Source organism: Sus scrofa, chromosome 2, assembly GCF_054392235.1.
Source record: "Sus scrofa isolate SSC_HxYL_T2T_F1_AM1 chromosome 2, Sscrofa_HxYL_maternal_Yorkshire_Landrace_v2.0, whole genome shotgun sequence".
In the NCBI taxonomy this organism is placed as follows: Eukaryota; Metazoa; Chordata; class Mammalia; order Artiodactyla; family Suidae; genus Sus; species Sus scrofa.
The window spans coordinates 108,851,593-108,867,048 of record NC_139384.1 but is presented as its reverse complement, the minus strand read 5'-3'; the positions used below and the strand labels follow the sequence as shown (position 1 = coordinate 108,867,048).

Below are 15,456 nucleotides of genomic sequence, written 5' to 3'. Positions count from 1 at the left end.
GTTCCATCCCTGGCCTTGCTCGGTGGGTTAAGGATCCAGCGTTGCCATGTGGTTTGCAGACGCAGCTTGGATCTGGCATTGCTGTGGCTGTGGCGTAGGCTGGCAGCTGTAGCTCTGATTCGACCCCTAGCCTGGGAACCTCCATATGCCATGGGCACAGCCCTAAAAAAAAAAAAAAAATTCAGAACCAGACACAGTTTTTTAAACATTAAATGATGTATAGACTGATCTATGATGGTTCAAATTAATGATTTTTTGACAGTGGTGGGAAAGGAATACATGCTCAGTAGAAACCATACTTCAAATTTTTGAATCTTCATCTTTCCGGAGCACGTGAGCTATTCCTTTGTGACAAAGGGCGGAGGTAGTGAGCCATAGCTCCCAGTCAACCACATGATCACCAGGGTGAACAACCTATACAACCATTCTATTTTTCACCTTCCGTACAGCATGTAATACATTAATGAGAGATTCAACACTGTTATAAAATAGACTTTGTGTTATATGATTTTGCCCAACTGTAGGCTAATGTAAACTTTCTGAGCATGTTTAAGGTAGGCTAGGCTGAGCTATGGTGTGCAGTAGGTTAGGTGTATAACATGCATTTTTTGACTTATGATAATTTCAATTTACAATGAGTTTATTTGGGACATAACCCCATTGTAAGCAGAGACAGATCTGTATATGCTTAGTTAAAATTTTAGATTTTTTTTTTTTTTTTGGTGAGGGGAGGGCTGGGCCTGCAGCATATGCAATTTCCCAGGCCATGGATGGGACCTGCACCACAGCAACCACCTTAGCTGCTTCAGTGATGCCAGATCCTTAACCTACTGTACCACAAGGGAACTCCTAGATATTTTATATAAGAATAATTTAACGTGCTTTTTAAAAAACCTAGCACATAAGTATATCCCTGGTTATGAATAGTTCAAGTCTACTGGATTCCATTTTTGGTCCATATTACTCATTTTGCTTTACTGGGCTCTCACCATTGTTCACATTTTCATGTTTCCTTATTTTTTTCAGTTTGGTGGTTTTTCCCTCCTTTTAAAAAATTGCATTGTCATGCTTCTCTGTAACCTTGGTGAGTCAGTTCAACCTCTAATTACTTCAGTCTCCTTCCCTGCAAGAAAAGCTGTCAAAATACAAGAACACTCAAATGTTTTGCATCATCTCACACGCACACAGGGATAAGGAGGGATATAATTCTCCTGAAGAAGCAGAACAACTGGCAACAGCTGGCACAACAGCTTCTAAAGACCTAGTCTAACTCTGTCTTCAAAATCAGCCTCATACTGCCCCGAAATAACAATTACCCCATCTGCACCAGGGCAATCTCATTGACCAGTTACAGTTAATGACATAATATCTGCTATCAACTTTCAGCATAGATGTAACCATTGCCATAATATTTTGTAAGATCAACAAAGTGTCATCTGTACCTTAGGACAGTGGGATATTAGTTAGGTAACAGGATGCACAAGGACATTGCTCTCCTTTCTTTGGTAACCCCATATCAAACTGCTATCAATTACATCTCCAGTCTTCAACATAATTTAGTTTTTAGAAAGGTGACTGGATAAACCGGCAAAGATAATTTCTTAACCAAAAGCAAATCAGAACAGAATGAGTTAGTCTTTTTCTCCAGTTACCCAGCATTCAAAGCTCTAACTGTAGTCATGCTGTACTCATTTTAGACCCTAAAGCAGTGTGACCATTTGATACATAATTTTTAACACATGTTTTATTAATCCATTCTTCCTGTGCTTCATTTAAAATACTGGAAACTATAAAAAGATCAGCGTGTTTCTGCCCTTCCAGGAAAAAGGAAAAAAAGAAAAAAAAAAAAGAAAAGAAAAGAAATGAAAAACCTAACAAACACCTAAAAAGCCAGAGCAACTGAAATCTCAGTCTCGAGGAAACACATGGGATTGAAGCATCCGCCGGAGCTCTGTCATCAAGTGTCGTCTGTGACTCTACCTCGGTGCTAAAGCCTAGCTGTCACCTGGCTGGAGTGAGGAGGAGGCTGTGCGTGCAGGCCAGTGAGTGTGTGACCGCGGGGGTCAGGGTGGGGACCTGGGGGCCACGAGCCTCGTCCGCGGCGCGGGCAGAGTCTGCCAGGAAGCCCGGAGCTCCGCTGACTGAGCTGCTGCGAATCAGGCTGGGGCGCCTTGGCCGGCACGTAGCGCCGGGCATGACTCAGCGCTGACTCACCGCTCCCTCTGCCAGTGGATTTCCCGGTCTGAGAGCTCCGCCTGCCCTCGCAGACGCCTGCTCTCCCGTCTTTTCCTGCACCCTGCACGTGGAACCGTCTGCTTTAATCAGAACAGGACAGATTTTATAGCTTTTGAATCCTGATCAAACAGGGAACAAACTGGCTTTGCTTTCTTTGACTTGAAGAGTTAAATAGTCCACTGGTCAAATTCTTTCAAAGGTTTGTTGGAACAATTCTCTAACGACCTTCCACAGTGACTTAGAGATGAACTCCACTCAGATTTTGCTTCTCTTGTCCCAAGCTCGAGTCTTATTTTGTTCCGCATTTGGGAGGTTATCTTTTCAATATGTTTAATAACCAGCCTTGGCACAAAACCACGACTGCGGTGACGCAAATCAGGTTGGAACTTGTGTGGGCCTTGAGTGGCTTTCTGCAAAAACTGGGGAACACTTCAAAAAGATGTCCTTATCTTCCATCTCAGTCGCTGATTAAATGCCATGCTCCTTTTCAGTCTGTGGCTACCCTTTGCAAGGTCCTGGGATAGATTTAGATTGTTAATAGCCAGATTCTTGGGCGGCCATGCTAATTTCTTGCTCTGCAGGGTCCAGTGCAGAGAGCAATAGTTAGGCATTATTTCTCCATCTGTAGCCCAAGGACCACCTGCATGTTCAGGCAATATTTGGCAAAAAAAAAAAAAAAAAAAAAAAAAAAGCAGGTTCGTAGACCCCACTCCAAGCTGCAGACTTGGAATGTTTTGGGCTAGGACCTGGAAATCGATCTTAATTAAGCAGCGCATAAGGGTTTGCAAACTAGGTAGAGGATGAAGGTGGGAGACATTCTCTGAAGACTAGGAGAAATCCTTACAATCAAGATCGCTTTGTTCTAAAATGGATATTGACATTCTGATGTCAAGCAATCATATTTCTAAAATTAGTTTTCTATATAATATTGTGTTTGCTTTAACAGTATATCAATACAGACAGATTTTTTTCTTTATAATTAGACATTCAGGTATAGGATTAAATGAAGTACCTGTTAACTTTCTTATTTCATACCAGTATTTCCCAAACCTGACTTTGCATCAGAGTTTTCCACAGATCCCTAACACACTCTAATTCCTGGACCAGACACTAGGTAGGCCTAAAGAAACACTCTCTGAAGGTGAAGCCCAAGAACAGGTAATTTGAAAAGCTCTGAAAGTTAGTCTGCACCTTTGCAAAAGGCCATTATTCCCAAGTACAATAGAAATGTCATTTCTGCAAGGTAGTGCAGGGTAGTTGGGCTGTGTTATTCTAATACAGTGTTCATTTATCTCCCAGTCTGCACTGTTTACTTTTGAAATCACCATTAAAAAAAAGGAATGTTAAAAGTGACCACATAAAATGTCAACATGCCATTATATTGATATGTTCACTTCTTCCAAAAGTAAGTTTGAAATCTTTAAATTTTAAGTATTTTGAGGGGAAGGAGTAGGGAGCATGGCAGATGTCTAGAGAATAATCAGGGAGTTTATTTTGAAAATGTTCTTATTCTTTTTCTTGGATATTTTGTTTACTCATTTTCTTTTCATCTTACAAAGATAAGTGTTTTCACTTATCACTATTAGCATTGTGGCAAAAAGCCTAGATCTGAAACACACCTGACAGAGATAGCTCCTTGCCTACTTTCTTATAGAGCCTTGCTCTGGTGTGGTTTTTGGACCAGCAGCATAGAGGTCACCGGGAACTTGTTAAGAAATGCATAGCAATTCCCTCTGTGGAGCAGCAGGTTAAGGATCTGGCATTTTATCTGCAGTGGCTAGGGTTGCTGCTGAGACACCCAGTGTGTCTGTGGCATAGGCTGCAGCTGCAACTTGGACTAGATCCCCGGCCAGGGAATTTGATATGTGTCAGGCGTGGCCAAAAAGCAAAATAAAAATGCAGACTCTCAGGCCACATCCACAACTACTGAATTAACACATTAGCAAGATCCCCAAGTGATCGGTATGTGTGTTAGAATTTGGGAAGTGCTGTCATGATAATAATAAGGGTTATAAAGGGGGGCTGGTAGAGGAAAAGAGAAGAAATAAGAAGTGGGATATATTGGTTCCCTAGGGCTGCTGTAACAAAGTACCACAAACTAGGTGGTTTAAAACAATAGAAATTTGTTGATTTATTCTTCTGCAGCTCTGGAGGCCAGAAATAGAAAATCAAGCATTAGCAGGGCCATGATTTCCCTGAGACTGAGTAGGATCCCTCCTAGCTTTTAGTGATAGCCATGGATACTTGGTGTTTCTTGTTTTACAGCTGCATCTCTCCTATGTTTGTCCCTATCATCACATGGCATATTCTCCCTGTGTGTCTCTGATTTTTCATTTCTTTCTTAAAGGACACCTATCAAAATGGATTATGGCTCACCCTAAAGAGCTCATGCTCACTCAATTACATCTACCAAGATGTAAATAAGGTCATATTCACAGGTAAGAAGGGTTAGGGCTTCAACATAATCTCTTTGGAAGACACAATTCAAACCACAATAGGAAGATGGGGAAATTCTGTTTTCCATAAGTAGAAATGCATTATGTGAAAAATAACATAAAAATTAAGTATTATTTTAAAATAACCTGATCAGATTTTATAACCTGATCCCATTTTAATTATGATTATCAAGCTATGAAATACTTCTGGACAAATATACAAAATCTTACTTGTTTTAATCTATTGATGGTACAGGGTCAGAAAAGATTCTACCCACAAAGAGTAGCTTGACCATAAAATTAAGCCCTAAAATAAAGGAAAAAAATAATTATAGCTAGAAGTATAACCACAGTGATAGGCAAACTGAAAATACCTTAAGATCAGGGCAAAAAAGTGAAGGGAATCCTTATAACCACAGAAGAGGATAAGAATAGTACCAGAGAGGCAGCCAAGAAGGTAATGTCTTTTTAAAAGCCCTTGACAGTTTGTAGTGGGCACCTGGTTTTGTTTGCTCAGCATTCATTTTCCCTCTTTCCTTAGAGAATGCCCTAGTCATCCTCTCCAACATTTTTGTGCAGGACTGGCAATAACCACAGTGTTTCCCTTCCCTCTTCCTCCCAAGGCTGAAACACATGACTCTTTTCTTTCTGTCCTGCACACTGAAATCTGGGTGAGTCTCCAAAATGTAGAAAGTGATCGAAGCTGAGTCATTTCAGTGGTAGCGCTTGAAGACAACAACCAGGTGTTTTTGTCTATTGGTTTCACTGCTGAGAATCCCAGAGTAATCCTAGTTACAGTCTTCACAAGTCCCAACTGCTTAACTCTTCCTTTTGTCCTGAGAGCTATTCAGTATTTTTTTAAATATTAAATTATTTAAAAATGTAAAACTGCAATGTTTGTTTTTAACTTATTCTTTTTAGATCACCATTTTCTATTATTTTATTATAATTCAATGTTAATTTTTTTTTTTACAGAGCCTAAAGTTAGCCCCAGTTGTTTTCTGTTGCCTACAGACAAAAGGACCTAACTACTATGAAAAGACTGATGGAGAGGACACATATTGCCCTGCCAAGCCTATCTGAAACGGTACTCTGGATTCATGATAAATAAAATACATATTCTAGAAATGTAATGAATGAGGCTCTTCTCTAACTTATTTCAATTGATTTTTCCAGCTCTCATCATTGCTCTGTATTTTAAGCTGAGTCATTCTTCCCTTCTGAACCATCCAAATTGCCAAGGGGTGCAAAAGAGACAATCACTTTTGTTATGCTAATTGCAGGCACCAATCATCTTCTTTATGTTGCCTCCAATTCCTCATTGTGGTTTTTATGATATTTGCAGTATTAAGGAGATTAAAGAAAAGTACTCCAGAGTTTCTAATTAGAGCTGTTTTACCAGGGGTCTAAGTGGCACAATAGAAACAGGGCAAATGTGATCTTTTCTTTGTAAATGTGATCTTTTCTTTTCTTTGTAAGCAAAGATTAGCCCAAAGCTTTTATACTGGCCAACACTAAATGTCTGTCTTTTGAGTTCGGCTGATGGGATTTAATTTGGTCAAGGTGCATCAGCCCCCTTCTATCATACACTTGTTCCAATGGTGGCATGGTAAATATGGTTTCGTTTGGCTGGGGTAGGGAGCACACAGGGAGAATAAGCCACCAAAATAGCTATTTTAGAATTATAGTGAATCATGAATATTGTGGTAAGAATTCTGTACTTAAGTATAATTTTTCAACGGTTTTTGATTAAGGCAAAGAAGTGTGACATTTATGCCTGGAACTACATTATCCAGTGATTTCCTGTTTATGATGGGTGGATTTAGCTCTCTTACACAAACTAAGACATTAAGTAAAATATTTAAGACTCAAAAAAATTTTGTATCAGTCACAGATAATATGAATATTTACTTTGTGAGAAGAGGGTGTATGTTCCCCATCTTTTCTTCATCTTTCTTTTCTCTTAATACCTGTTGAATTTGGTCACCTTTTTTTTTTTCTCTTAGTACCTGTTAAATGCCGTCATGTTTCCTTTTACCTTATTGAGATTGATAACATTTGTGTTAACTATTCTGAGGTTCAGGTTTGACACTGAACTAAAAAAAATTCTTGAACAATTGTGTTACATTAAGATGCCATGAATATTCTTCTCATGTTTTGAGCTAGATGGCTAGAAGTAGGGAAATGGGGAGCACTGTTCATTGTGGTCCACTGCTCTCTACAGAAACTTTATCTGGATGTTTTTGTCCCACTTTTCATTGTGATCCATCTTACATCCCTCAGTGTCTGAGAAGAGAGACTCTCCAGGTGCTGCAAATACACAGCTTTCTGCATTTTCCAGGGAAGCTCTCAAAGAGTACAAATTCCTGGGCTCTACCTAGGGATACTGATTCAGCACCTTTGAGATATGCCAAGATACCTGCATTTTTTCTTTTTAATATCTTCCTTGGCTCATGCACACGTTCAGTTTGGGGCACCACCAAGAATGAAGCAGATGTAGGAGGCTAATAACATGGCAAACGACTGGATGTAGGAAGAACAAAGAGCAAAGGATCAAAACTGTCTACTAGGTTTTTAAGCCTGAGTTGGCTCTCAGAGTGATAGTACCATTAGCATAAAAAGGAAAAGTGATCAGGAGGAGTAGGTTTTACTTTCTTCCTGATTTTTACTTCCAGATATTGTCCTAAATGGCACCCCCACAAAATATTACTAAAGTGATCCTTTCGGAAGAAAGATTGCTAATAAGAGTGATGTTAGATTACAATAGAAGGATGAATAAATAGATGTGTAAATACATTTTTAGGCTGGAGAACCAGTATTTATATGCACAAAGTAATCGATCCACCTTAAACAATTTATAAAGGTAATTAAAAAACATTTAGGAGTTCCCGTCATGGCGCAGTGTTTGACGAATCCAACTAGGAACCATGAGGTTGCGGGTTCGATCCCTGCCCTTGCTCAGTGGGTTGACGATCCAGCGTTGCCGTGAGCTGTGGTGTAGATTGCAGACTCGGCTCGGATCCTGCGTTGCTGTGGCTCTGGCGTAGGCTGGCAGCTACAGCTCCGATTGGACCCCTAGCCTGGGAACCTCCATATGCCACGGAAGCGGCCCAAGAAATGGCAAAAAAGACAAAAAAATTAAAAAATTTTTTAAAAATTAAAAAAAAAAAACATTTATAGAGCATTCTAAAATGAAATGTGAGTAATTTATTTGTGGAAAGTTCCTGGTTTCCTTTCAATCAAGTGTCTTAATTTTGCAAATGTGAAAGAGCAAAATTCAAATATACAATACCTCTTATACTTACTATATCTAAATACAGATACCAAAAAAAAAACCCCACAAAAACCACAACCAAGCAAAATTCACAATGATATCTACTGTTCTTTATAAGATTTATATCCTTACTAAAATATTGCTGTTCACACAGTTCAATTTCTATTAATAGAACAGCCTGATGACTCATTTTATATACTGAGAGTCTAAGGAGGATTTTTATATCTGCAATACTTGTGACAACAACTAACAGCTCCTTCTCATTAAAACATGTTTTCTTTGTAAATACTTCTATGAAAATATTGATTTCTTTCTTTTTAAAATTAGGGTATAATTTATATGCAGTAATTTTTAGCCTTTATAATGCACAGTTCTGCGAGATTTGACAAATATATCCAGACATAAAATCACTGTCACAATCAAAACACAGAACAATTTCATCATTCCTCAAAGTACTCTCAAACTTCTTATTTATTTCTTTTTCTTTCTTTTTTTTCGTTTTTATTTTTGTTTTTAGGGCCACACCCATGGCATATGGAGGTTCCCAAGCTAGGGGTCTATTTGGAGCTACAGTTGCTGGCCTACACCACAGCCATAGCAACGTGGGATTGGAGCCGCGTCTGTGGCCTACACCAGAGCTCACGGCAACACCCGATCCTTAACTCACTGAGCGAGGCCAGGAATGGAACCTGAAACCTCATGGTTCCTAGTCGGATTCGTTTCCACTGCACCATGATGGGAACTCTCTCACAAACTTTTTAAATAAGTCAAATCCTACCCTCCCCCATCCTAGCCCTGGCACTGACTGAACTATTTTCTCTACATACAGTTTGTCCTTTTCCAGAATACCTTATGTCATCAGCCAGTATGTAGCCTCGTTCATTTAGCATAATGCATTTAAGGTTCATCTATTTTCTTGCATGTATCATTAGTTTGTTCCTTTTTATTGCTGATAATATTCCATTGTACCACAGTTAGCTTATCTAAATATTGATATTTAACCATTTATCAATTATTTTGTAAAAGAGGATGGTTTCATGACTAGGAAATTATGCATTTATCAAGAAGGGGAAAAAGTAAGGTAAATTCCCTTTATGCTTTGAATTCTCTAGTTACTTTAGATTTATTTGACTATATATTATGCAGAACTACTTCAAAAAAATGTTTCATATAACTGAAAAAAAGCATAAATATTTGTTCAACTCCTGTGTATGTACATTTGAAGCATGTACTGTGATTCAAAAGGTTTTCTCTACTTAAAATGTGAATACAACACTTATGATTATTATTGCTGATAACAATAGATAATGTTTTGCTTAAACTCTGAGGGTAAGTGCTCTATGAAGACCCTATTCAACCCAGAACCCCAAAATGGCTCACTTTCTATCGAAACCCTGTTAATCTTTTACTCCATGGAGGTAACAGGTGGGTTAGAAAATAGCCAATAGAAAGACAATTCTTGTCGTTTGGGATCAGTGCCAATGGAAAAAAGTGACCTGAAATACAGATCTCAGGCCTGACATGACGAAAATCTAATGCCACAGCTGTTGTCTCTCACAACTGTCACTCATCATGTTTTAATTTCACAGTTTTGATTTAATCTTTTCTAAATACAGCACTGGATAAACACAGAAGATGATAACGAGGATTCCCAGTAAAGGAGCCAGGTCAATGTTAGCACCATCCTCCTTTCACCACCTCCCCCGCCTTTGGGGTTTTATTTTTTGTGACATTGCATCTCCAAGACACTGCTTTTTATGTTCACAAGGGCCAATGCTTCTGTACCAGCTCAGAAGCTTAACAGGAATCGTTTTGATTTCATGGTGACTTCTTCACTTTTCTTACCCTGTCAACCAGGATGCCTTTACCAGCCATCTTAAGTTGTAACAAAAGTGGACATGTATGTGAAAAATAAAAATAAAAAATTTCAATGATACACCCTCAGATCCCTCCTTTTGTAAAATATACATTTAAATATACTGTTTTCAGTGTTTTTCCTATGAAAGTCACTTAAAAAAAACTATATCGAGCTATATTTTACATACAATAAAATATACCCTTCCTAAATGTACAACCTTGACAAATGCACATCACTACAAGATAGAAGCATCTGCCCCCTTAAAGCCTTTCTAATGTCCTTTACAGCCCTCTCTCCACTGTTAATCTCAGGCAAGTGATTTACATTCTTACATGATAGATTAGTTTTACTTTTTCAAGAATTTCCTACATACAGCCTGTATTCTTTTTGGTCTGCTTTTTAAAATTAGCATAAACTATTTGAGACTCATCAATGTTGTTGCATATATCTGTTAACTTGTTCTTTCTTTTTCCTTCTGAGTAGTATTCCATTTTATGAATATACCACCCTTGGTTTATCCACTTGCCTGTTGATGAGCATTTGGGTTGTATCCATTTGGGGGGTGTTATGATTAAAGCTGTTATGTACATTTGTGTATGAGTCTGGGTGTAGTACTCCTTTTTTTAATTTCTTAAAATTACCCAATGAATTTTATTACATTTATAGTTGTACAATGAACATCACAATCCTATTTTATAGCATTTCCACCCCAAACCCCCAGCCCATCACCCCACCTCCCAACCTGTCTCATTTGGAAACCATAAGTTTTTCAGTCTGTGAGTCAGTATCTGTTCTGCAAAGAAGTTTACTGTGTCCTTTTTTAAGATTCCACATGTCAGTGAAAGCATTTGATGTTGGTGTCTCATTGTATGACTGACTTCACTTAGCATGATAATTTCTAGGTCCATCCATATTGCTGCAAATGCTGTTATTTCTTTCCTTTTAATGGCTGTATATGTGTACCGCATCTTCTTTATCCACTCCTCTGTCAATGGGCACTTAGGTTGTTTCCATGTCTTGGCTACTGTATAGAGTGCTGCAATGAACACTGGAGTACATATATCTTTTTGAGTCATGGCCTTCTCTGGATAGAGGCCCAGGAGTGGGATTGCTGGATCAAATGGTCATTCTGTTTTTAGTTTTCCAAGGAATCTCCATATTGTTTCTTTTTCACAGTGGTCACACCAATTTACAATCCCACCAACAGTGTAGTAGAGTTCCTTTTTCTCCATACCCTCTCCAGCACTTATTGTTTGTAGGCTTTTTGATGATGGCCATTCTGGCTGGTGTAAGGTGATACCTCATAGTGGTTTTGATTTTCATTCCTCTAATAATGAGTGATGTTGAACATCTTTTCATGTGTTTTTTGGCCATCCAAAGTATGTATTCTCTGGGGAATTGTCTGTTTAGATATTCTGCTCATTTTTTGATTGGTTTTTGTTTTGTTTTGTTTTGTTGGTCTTGAGCTGCAGAAGGTATTTATAAATTTTGGAGATTAATCCCTTGTCAGTTGCTTCATTTGCAAATATTTTCTCCCATTCTGTGAATTGTCTTTTTGTTTTGTTTTGGGTTTCCTTTGCTGTGCAGAAACTTTTATGTTTAATTAGGTTCCATTTTTTATTTTAGTTTTTATTGTCATTACTCTGGAAGGTGGATCTGAGAAGATACTGCTGTGATAAATGTCAGAGAGTGTTTGGCCTATGTTTTCCTCTAAGAGTTTGATAGTGTCTGGTCTTATATCTAGGTCTTTAACCACTTTAAGTTTATTTTTGTGTATGGTGTTAGGGAGTGGTCTAATTTCATTCTTTTTCATGTGGCTGTCCAGTTTGCCCAGCACCACTTTCTCCATTGTATATTCTTGCCTCCTTTGTCATAGATTAGTTGGCTGTAGGTATGTGGGTTTAATTCTGGGCTTTCTATCCTGTTCCACTGATCTATATTTCTTTGTGCCAGTACCATGCGGTTTTGATGATTGTTGCTTTGTAGTATAGTCTGAAGTCCAGGAGCCTGATTCCTCCAGCTCCATTTTTCTTTTTCAGGATGTCTTTGGCTATTCTGGGTCTTTTGTGCTTCCAAAAAAACTTTAACAAACAAACTTTATTTTGTTCTGTGAAAAATGTCCTTGGTAATTTGATAGGGATTGCATTGAATCTGTAGATTGTCTTAAGTAGTATAGTCATTTTGATAATATTGACTCTTTCAACCCAAGAGTATGGTATGTCTTTCCAACTATTTGTGTCATCTTTGTTTTCTTTCATCAGTGTCTTATGGTTTTCAGAGGTCAGGTCTTTTGTCTCTTTAGGTAGGTTTATTCCTAAGTATTTTATTTTTTTCAATGTGATGGTAAGTGGGATTGTTTCCCTAGTTTCTCTTTCTGATCTTTTGTTGTTAGTATATAGAAAAGCGATTGATTTCTGTGTATTAATTTACTATACTGTGACTTTGCCAAATTCATTGATGAGCTCTAGCAGTTTTCTGGTAGCATCTTTAGGATTTTCTAGGTGTAGTATCGTGTCATCTGCAAATAATGATAGTTTTACTTCTTCCTTTCCAAGTTGGATTTCTTTTATTTCTTTTTCTTCTCTGATTTCTGTGGCTAATACTTCCAAAACTATATTGAATAGTAGTGGTAAGAATGGACATCCTTGTCTTCTTCCTGATTTCAGCAGGAATTCTTTCAGCTTTTTACCTCTGAGAATGATGTTAGGTCTGGGTTTGTCATATGCAGCCTTTATTATATTGAGGTAGGTTCTTCTCCCACTTTCTGAAGGGTTTTTATCAGAAATGGGTGTTGGATTTCATCAAAGGCTTTTTCCGCGTCTATTGAGAGGATCATATGGTTTTTATTCTTCAGTTTGTTAATGTGGTGTATCACACTATTGATTTGCAGATATTGAAGAATCCTTGAATCCCTGGGATAAATTCCACTTGATCATGATGTACAATCCTTTTAATGTATTGTTGGATTGGTTTACTAGTATTTCATTGAGGATTTTTGCATCTATGTTCATCACTGAAATTGGCCTGTAATTTTCTTTTTTTTTTGTGGTATCTTTGTCTGGTTTTGATATCAGGATGATGGTGGTCTCATAGAATGAGTTTGGAGTATTCCTTCCTCTGCAATTTTTTGGAATAGTTTCAGAAGGATAGCTGTTAGCTCTTCTCTAAATGTTTGATAGAATTCTCCTGCAAAGCCATCTGGTTCTGGACTTTTGTTTGTTGGAAGCTTTTTAATCACAATTTCACCTCCAGTACTTGTGATTTGTCTGTTCATCTTTTCTATTTCATCTTGGTTTAGTCTTAGAAGATTGTACTTTCCTAAGAATTTGTCCATTTCTTCTGGGTTTTCAGTTTTATTGGCATATAGTTGCATGTAGTAGTCTCTTAAGATCCTTTGTATTTCTGTGATATCTATTGTAATTTCTCCTTTTTCATTGATTGGAGTCCTCTCTCTTTTTTTATTGTTAAGACTGGAGAAGGGTTTATCAATTTTGTTGCTCTTTTCAAAGAACAAACTTTTTGTTTCATTGGTCTTTCCTATGGTTTTCTTCATTTCTATTTCATTGATTTCTGCTCTGATCTTTATGATTTCTTTCCCTTCCGCTAACTTTAGGTCTTGTCTGTTCTCTCTCTAGCTGCTTTAGATGTAAAGTTAGGTTGTTTACTTGAGCTTTTTCTTGTTTCCTGAGGTAGGCTTGTATTGCTATAAACTTCCCTCTTAGAACTTCTTTTGCTGCATCCCATAGGTTTTGGAGTCTTTTATCATTGTTGTCATTTTCTTCTAGGTATTTTTAAATTTCCTCTTTGATTTCTTCAGTGATTCATTGATTGTTTAGTAGCATTTTGTTTAGTTTCCATGTGTTTGTGTTTTTTGCAGTTTTTTCTTATTGTTGATATCCAGTCATATAGCATGTGGTCGGAAAAGATGCTTGATATGATTTCAATTTTCTTAAAGTTACTGAGGCTTGGTTTGTGGCCCAGAATGTGATCAATCCTAGGCAATGTTCTGTGTGCACTTGAGAAGAATGTATATTCTCCTGCTTTTGGATGGAATGTTGCATAAATATCTATTTAGTCCATCTGGTCTAATCCTTCATTCAGGGCCTGTGTTTCCTTGTTGATTTTCTGTCTGGATGATCTGTCCATTGTTATAAGTGGGGTATTAAAGTCTCCCACTACTATTATGTTATTGTCAACTTCTCCTTTTAAGGTTGTAAGCAGTTGCCTTATATATATTGAAGTGATCCTACTTTGGGTGCAAATATATTTATTATATTTTCTTCTTGGATTGATCCTTTTATCATTATGTAATGTCCTTCTTTGTCTCTTATAGTATTCTTTAAGTTCTATTTTATCTGATATGAGTATTGCTAGTCTAGCTTTCTTTTGATTATCATTTGTATGGAATATTTTCTTCCATCCTCTCATTTTCAATTTGTATGTGTCCCTAGAAGTGCAGTGGGTTTCTTGAAGACAGCATATATCTGGGTCTTGTTTTTGTATCCATTCAGCCAGTTTATGTCTTTTGGTTGGGGAATTTAGTCCATTTACATTTAAGGTAATTATAGATATGTATGTTCTTATTGCCATTTTATTAACTGTTTTGGATTTTTGTTGCTCTTTTTTCTTTCCTTCTTTTCTTCTCACGTCTTGTGGTTTGATGACTATCTTTAGCGTTGTATTTGAGTTGATTTTTCTTATTCATGTGTGTATCTACTGTAGGTTTTTCATTTGCTGTTACACTGAAGTTTTTATATAGGAGTCTATATATGTATGAAATTGTTTTAAGTTTTTGATCTCTTAATTGCAAGTGCATCTCCAGTGCCCTCCATTTGTACCCTCCTCTTTTCGCAGTTTCTCATTTTGGTAGCATATTTGTGTGTGGATGATTTCCTACCTTTACTGTATATATAACTGGTGAGCCTTGTCATTTGTGGCATTTTTGTTTCTAGTTGTGGCCTTTTCTTTTATGCCTAGAGAAGTTCCTTTAGTATTTGTTGCTGAATTCTCTTAGCTTTTGCTTGTCTGTAAAGTTTTTGATTTCTCCTTCAAATCTGAATGAAAGTCTTGCTGGGTAAAGTAATGTGGTTGGAGGTTTTTTTCCTTTCATGACTTTAAGTACATTGTGCCACTCCCTTCCAGCCTGCTGAGTTTCTGCTGAAAAATTTGCTGATAACCTTATCAGGGTTCCCTTGTATGTTACTTGTTTCTTTTCCCTAGCTGCTTTCAATATTATTTCTTTGTCTTTAATTTTGGTCAGTTTGATTAATATGTGTCTCAGGGTGTTCCTCCTTGGATTTATTGTATATGGTACTCATTGTGCTTCCTGGATTTGAGTGAGTGGTTCCTTTCCCATGTTAGGGAAGTTTTGGCTATTATCTCTTCAAAAAATTTTTCTGTCCCTTTCTCTCTTCTCCTTCTGGCACCCACATAATATGGATGTTGGTGCATTTAGCATTGTCCCAGAATTCTCTTAGACTGATTTCATTTCTTTTCAATCTTTTATCTCTTTTCTCTTCTGCATCAGTGATTTCCACTAGTCTGTCCTCCACCTCACTTATTCATTCTTCTGCCTGCTGTATTCTGCTGTTGGTTGCTTCTAATGAATTTTTTACTTCAGTTACTGTATTTTGCATCTCTGCTTGCTTACATTT

General features: G+C 37.5%; 1 long non-coding RNA gene across 1 annotated transcript; it reads left to right on the top strand.

Annotated features, from left to right (window-relative positions):
* Positions 1-1,828: 1,828 nt before the first annotated feature.
* Positions 1,829-6,175, top strand: LOC106508640 (uncharacterized). The gene is made up of 3 exons (XR_002341818.2): positions 1,829-2,042; positions 4,583-4,673; positions 5,646-6,175. It is a non-coding gene; the product is annotated as an uncharacterized LOC106508640 (long non-coding RNA).
* Positions 6,176-15,456: the final 9,281 nt, after the last annotated feature.